Genomic DNA, 6,654 nt, shown 5'->3' with positions numbered 1-6,654 from the left:
CTAGGTCTCACCAAATTCTCCTCCCACGCACCCTTTCTCAAGAAGCTACTAGAAGATGTGCTCCCTCAAAATGAGAGTGTCAACCAAGCAAGGGGAGAACAGAGAATCCAGGAAAAGAGCAGATGTAACGCAGAAGAGAGGCAAACGTTATCCCGGAAGACCCAGTCGACAGGTGTCCTCGGTCCCCAGGTGTGCGTCGGGCCCAGCACAGCCATCTGCTTTGATTGGGCCCAGGATGTAGGGCTCAGAGACAAGCAATAGGTTCCTGAGGTTTTTATGATATTAACAAGGACTTTATAGTTACGACGGGGGAGTTTAGAGATACATCATAGTTAGCAACACGGAAAACTAAGCAACCAAAAAAAATGACTAACTCTGGAAAAAATAAAATTGTGCAAAGACGTCATCGTAGGGCATTGTATGGCAAACCATATTTACATAAAGTATAGGATAGTAAATACTGAATACTAACTTAACTAGAATCTATGAGATTGGAGGATGAGCAAAGAGGAAGTACGTGTGTGCGTGTGTGTGTGTGTGTAAGAGAGCTAAACCCTCACTTTCTATAGCAAGAAGTCAATTAGATGATGCCGAAAACTGGAAAAAAAATCAAGATAAAGCTGAAAGAGTTGAAAGTGGCTGCCTCTGGGGCACGAGACCAGGGACAGTGGATGGGGCTGCTTTAAAATATAAGCCTTGTAGGTCATTGGACTTTTTAAACTATGGTCATATATTACTTTAAGAAAAAAAGTTAATTTAAAGGGAAGGATGCTGATGCTCCCTGAACAAGGTGGCAGGTGGTGGTTTCTGGGAAAGCAGCCCCTCTGCCCGGTCCAGGTTTTCTCCGATTTCGGCTTCATTAAATCACAAGAGGGAGATGATTTCAGCAAAGGACATCAAACCTGCAGGTGGTCCTTCGAGGCCACAAAGCCTTCCCCAGAGATCACAGTGGCTGCCGCTAGGAGAGCAGAGGAGTTGCAGACGGGGCCCTGTGAACTGCAGGCTCCTGTCAACACCCGGCATCCTCCCAGAAGGCCCAGTGGCCCCGGGGGGCAGGCGGTGGCTTGGGAGTGACAGCGCTTTCTGGGACAGACCTGGGCTGGGGAGGCAGAGAGAAGAACTGGAGGGAGCCCTGGGGAGCAGAGGTCAGAGAAGGGCTCGGCCTTGCCTTCCATCCCTTGACACTCATCAGGAATGTGAATACAGGTTGGCTCACTCCGCAGCCTGCAGCCAGAGACACTCTCTGTCCTCTGCTGTCCTTACCTCTCTATTCCAGTCTCCAACTCAGAGAAGATCTCGGGGGGCGGGGCGGGGGCAGTCCCGACAGGGGCGCCACTCGGGGAGCTAACGGAAGTGCTCTCCTCCATCGACAATGAAAAGCCTGGCTCCTAAGTGAGCCACACCTGGGATTCAGGACCCCCAGGCAGAACTTGGCTGCATGGGCTCGGACGCCCTGTGACTCAGCACACCCAGAAGAGTGGTGAAAGGGTTAAAGAATGTGGTCCCTTCTGGTCTGGGGAGAGGAGAATGGCACGTGACTCTTGTTGGTTTCTCTCCCTCTTTTAAAATGTGATGATGGGTCAGCATCTAATTATGCCTGGCTCTCACAAGTACATTTGAGATATGCTGTCAAAACACTGGAGCCCAGATGTCAGGGCCTAACATTCCCCAAGGGACATGGCAAACCAGTCCCGAGGCCCTTGGATAGTGGACTTATCCCTCTTGAACCCGAGAAGGAATAAGCCTATTCCCCAAATTCTCCACGGAACTGAAACCTATATTCCATGAAACTAACTAGCTTTGCTAATTAGTAACATGTCAGAACAAGGTGCATGAAGGAGATGGAGGGATTGTCCGGGGTCAAACGGGTTTGGAAATGTCTAGGCTCAAGAAAAGAAACGGGCAGGAATGCTAAAACCTTTCATTTGCACCGTAAATATCTTAGAGAAGTTGGTACCTTTTGACGGTTGCACCTGTTTTCAAGAAGCATCGCATGGGATTAAACGCTCCATGGGACGCACCCTGGGAAACGCTGGTCACGCACCTCGAGCACCTCAGGGTGTGGGAATCTAGTGCATCTGTCTGTGCTGCGCTTGGTCAGAACGCGCATCTGCGTCCTTCGTTCCCAGCCCCCACCCAGCAAGGCCGCTCCCCGGATGTGTGCGGAATGGACTGTCTTTTTCTCGTGTGGTTTCACACAAGGTGCCTTGGTTTTGCGATGATTTCCTCAGACGTGGAGAAGAGCCTCGGGAACTAGGACCTTCAGAGACCTGATTCCTCTGGTTCTTTCCGGATTCCTTGGATCTCTCTTCAACCCCATTCCCCCTAAAAAAAATTATCATGAGAATCTTTAAGCCACACCCCCGTGAGAATCAGAATTGTTTAGTTCCTTGCCTTAGTCCCAAGAACCAAGACTGATGCCTTTGTTAGGAAGAGCCCCGATGCGACGGTTTCAGAAAGGTCCCCTTTACCTTTTCCAAAGGCGGACCACCATAAGGTCCCCTCGCGACAGCGGCTTCTCATGCAGTAGTCGTGCCTTGGAGAGCATGGAAAGTCACAGGTGACAAAGGCAATCTCATGGGTGTCCCCAGGCCCATGTTCTCCAAGGACGTTGACTGCACATCGGAGCCCGGCACCCCTTAGCTCCCTTCCCTGATCCACGCATCCATCCGACACATATTTAATTAAGCAGCAGCTCCGCCGAGTCAGGCGCTGAGCCGGATGCTTGCGGATAGCAGTGAGGAAGAGAATTGTGTAGTTTCCACCTGGCGGAGCCGACGCTCCCAGCTTCATGACTGATCTTAAAGGACTACTTCCTGCGGGTGTTCACTGCACAAGGGCGCCAGGCCAAGCGCGTGAGCGGGAGCTGAAATGTATCCTATGGTCTAGTTACTGAGTCAGCGTGGTCTGGGGCTGCAGTTACCCGGAGGGGCGCCTTTTTCTAATTTACACGAAGGTGCTGCTGTGCGGGTTAGCAGCGACTCTGACTTCTAAGGTTATGGAGTTTAGAGGGTTTAGAGACCTGTGAGTAGCCTCGTGCCAATGGTGTCCGGGTTTAGCATTAGGGTCTTAAGCTCCCAAGTTGAGCTGAGTGGTTGTTAGACCCACACGAAGGGCAGCGGCTCGCCTTAGAAGGGAGACATGGACAAGTGACATTTCACCGATTATAGAAGAATTTGTGCTGATTGTTCTCGAAAATATCCATGTCCTCTAGCCATCTTTTGTGGAGCTGGGCATTCAGCCTTAGGCACCCAGCTTTACAAAGACAATTGCTCCCACTCCCCTGCACATGCCCCTCGAAATCTCTGATCCACCCTAAATAGCTCATGAGGGCACATCAGCAGGCCACAAAGGACACGTGGCCATTTTTACCACTTAACTTAAATGTTTTCTCATGCCTAGGGGGTGGAATATTCTTTAAAAGCTGTATTGGAGCATTTGAGGAAACTCTGTTTGATATAGAATGGGGAAATGTAACGAATCTTTTTTCTTTCCAAAGTGTGCTCTGTGTTTGAGAGTGAGATTATTTTTGCGTGTGAGTTCCTGGCTCAGTGCTTCTCAAATTCTAATGTGTAAATGAATCACCTCGATACTCATTAAAATGTGAATCATGATTCAGCAGGTGCCTTTCTAACAAGTGCCCAATTAACAACCACGCAGCCGGTCCACACGAACTGAAAGGCCACGTGCACGTGCTCTGGCATCAGAGCCGCCTGGCTTCCGCCATCTCTCATGGTGGCACCTGAGCGAGTTGCTTACCTTCACCGAGCCTTAGCTTTTCCCTCTGTAAGGCAGGCAGATGAATACCCACCTTTTAACACTTGTTAGGATTACAGCGTGACGTCTGGCACGTAGCAGCCACTCAATCAATGTGGGCATTCATATTCTTCCACTGCCTTTTGAAAAAGGAATATCAGAGAGAGGGAGACAATTTAGTTCGACAAAACCTCAGTTGTCACATTTACTTGGTCTTCGTCACAGAGTCTAAACCACAGGGACCCACACCTTTTTGTCTAGACCCAGTCCGCCTGAGGGCTATGCCTGTGCCGGGTGCGGGGTAAGTGCTGGGTAAATAGTCTCTGAATGAGTGACTAACACACTCTGTCAATAATAGTAGCTGTGGCTGGCAGGGGGGCCCACTTCTCCCCATTGCAGCACAATTAGAACATGTAGGGTGGGCTGGAAAAGCTCTAGATGGAAAAAGCTCTAACAATCTGATACCTCCCCCAAGGGGACAACTCTTCTTCCCATTTAGAAACCAGCAGCCCCAAGGAATGGCCAGAAGACTTAATTTTGCCTTCTCTAAAATCATACATCGTTCGATACTGTTCTTTCACGTGAGCCCCCAGAGAGAAAAAAAAAAAAAAATCCAGGGCAGCTTAGGAGCCATTGTCAGCTGTGCTGGGAAGGATCACCCTCCTCGAGTCCCCAGCCTCACAGTTCCTTTACCTCCTCCCCGGGGCTTAGTGGAACTCTCTTGGTAGGGCTGGCAGGTCTTTGGCTAGAGATTCCTGCATCGTCAACTTTGCAACCTGCTCTCACCAGCCTATCTTGCAGAGAGGTCTTGGCATCTTCCTGGCTGGGCGCGAAGTCTCTAAGCCTTTGCCCACTCTCCACGCCAAATTGAGCTGTCTCAGGCTCGCTTTTCATTTCCTTTCTCCGTGGGTATAATTGTGTTGACAGCTACGAGAAACCAAATGTTTCCCTGCATCGCTGAGAATTGCGTGGCCCGTGAGGTGCCTTTTCACGTTGTTGTTTTCTCCATGAACGCAACGAGCACAGTCGTCAGGAGGAAAACCTCAAAGCATTTTGAGGAAATGGCAAACTTAGCGTCCCTGCTATGTGTTATCATCAGACTAATGACTCCATCGGGCAGCCCGGTGACGGTGACTACCTGAGCACGATGTGCCTGGCCCCGTGCGGGCATACTGTGGGCGCCAAAGCAGGGAATCTCTCTGTGCAGCCTGCGGGCGAATGAAGCTCAAACCTAAGTGAGAGCTGGGAGGGAAGCCAGGCGGGCGGCCAAGGTGGAGCACATGTCAGTTGACCAGTAGGTCAATCACCAAAAGCTGTAGTTAAGAGCTGAGAACTGGGAATTGTAAGGACAGCAAAGGTGGCCAGAGAAGCAAACACGCGATTCTCCCTGAACCCATCAAAGCGCGACTCTCTACGGTAGGACTGGATTCGATTCTCTTTTTGTCTTAAAGGGATTTTTTTCCTGATTATTAGTTATGCTTACCTATTGAAAACAACTTAGAAAATAGAAAAGATGATGAAAAAGAAAATTGCTGACAATTTCAGTTTGGGCTGCATATGCTGTCTGTATATATCCTATTCATAAATGTCTCTTTTACATCTATGCTAGCTGGCCCATCTCGTGTGGTTCAGGAGAGTCTTGAACAATCGTTCAGTGAATACATCCCCGCTACGCTCTACCCCAGAGCCGGGCCCTTGAAGTTGCCCACGTGAGAAGCAGCCCGATTGCAGACCAGCATCGACAATTCTGAACATCACGCTCACGACCTTTAAGGCTCATATTAGAATTTGCTCTTTGTTTTCTGCATCCACAGTACCTTGGTATGGGTGGCCTGCCATCCAATCAGTCATCGAGTCCTGATCGTTCCACCGTCAAGATGTATTTCGAATCCAAGCAGCTCTCACCACCTCTGTCGTCTCCCCGGTCCGGGTCACACACAGTAAACTCTCATCTGGAATGCTGCGGTAGCTTTCTCTCCGGTCTCTTTGCTTCTCATTCCTGCCTCCTTATGGTTTATTCTTCTCACAGAAGCCAAAAGCATCTTTTGAAACCATAAATCAGGTTGGGCCAGCCCCTCGCTTAAAACTCTCCTACGACTTCTCGTTGCACTTAGAATAAAATCTAAACTCAGTGCTCTGCCCAAGAAGACTATAGCCCTTTTCTCCACGTCACCCCTTCCTGTTCTCCCCCTGGCTAACTTCGTTCCAGCCCTGCTGGCCTGCTCGCTGTGCCTCGACTGAGCCAAGCTCATTGCCCACCACAGGGCCTTTGCATATGCCGATCCATCTCCCGGGAATGCTTTGCCCACTGATCTTTGTATAACTCAAAGCCAAAATTTTCTCCATGAAGACATTCTCTAACCACTCTTTCTGAAGAAAAAAATAAAAAAGAAAGCTAACTCTCCAAACCTGTTTTTTGTTTGTTTTTTTTAAAATATGAAAGTTACTAGAAAATTATTGTTAAAGGACACAATCACTCTCAGAGCATCTTCCGATGCGGACTTCCAGAATCTGAGAATCACAAAATTTTGGAATCTCAATTGTACAATCATGGAGTTTTCCTCCTGTCAAGGCCGTGAGTTCAGGATTCCAGAAATCAGCCATTCTGAGATTCGCTGTATAGATGGATAAAGGGCCCACTGGGATTGAATGACTTGCTCAAGGTCCAACAGCCAAGGGCAGAGCTAGGATAGAACCAGGCTCCCAACTTCAAGGTCATGCTCTGCCTCTGTACCGGTGGTTTTCAAAATGGGTTTCTCCAAGCCACAAACACTCCTCAGAAGTATCGCGAAGGTTCTGTCCCAGGGTAGAGGCAAGGAAAGGATGGTCAGAGAGTAGGTCCTCAGGCTCTCTTCAACCCAAACGGTTCTACTTGTATCCCATTGATACTGAGCCCTG

Source organism: Pteropus vampyrus, unplaced genomic scaffold (assembly GCF_000151845.1).
Source record: "Pteropus vampyrus isolate Shadow unplaced genomic scaffold, Pvam_2.0 Scaffold158, whole genome shotgun sequence".
NCBI lineage: Eukaryota > Metazoa > Chordata > Mammalia > Chiroptera > Pteropodidae > Pteropus > Pteropus vampyrus.
This window is presented reverse-complemented; position numbering follows the sequence as displayed.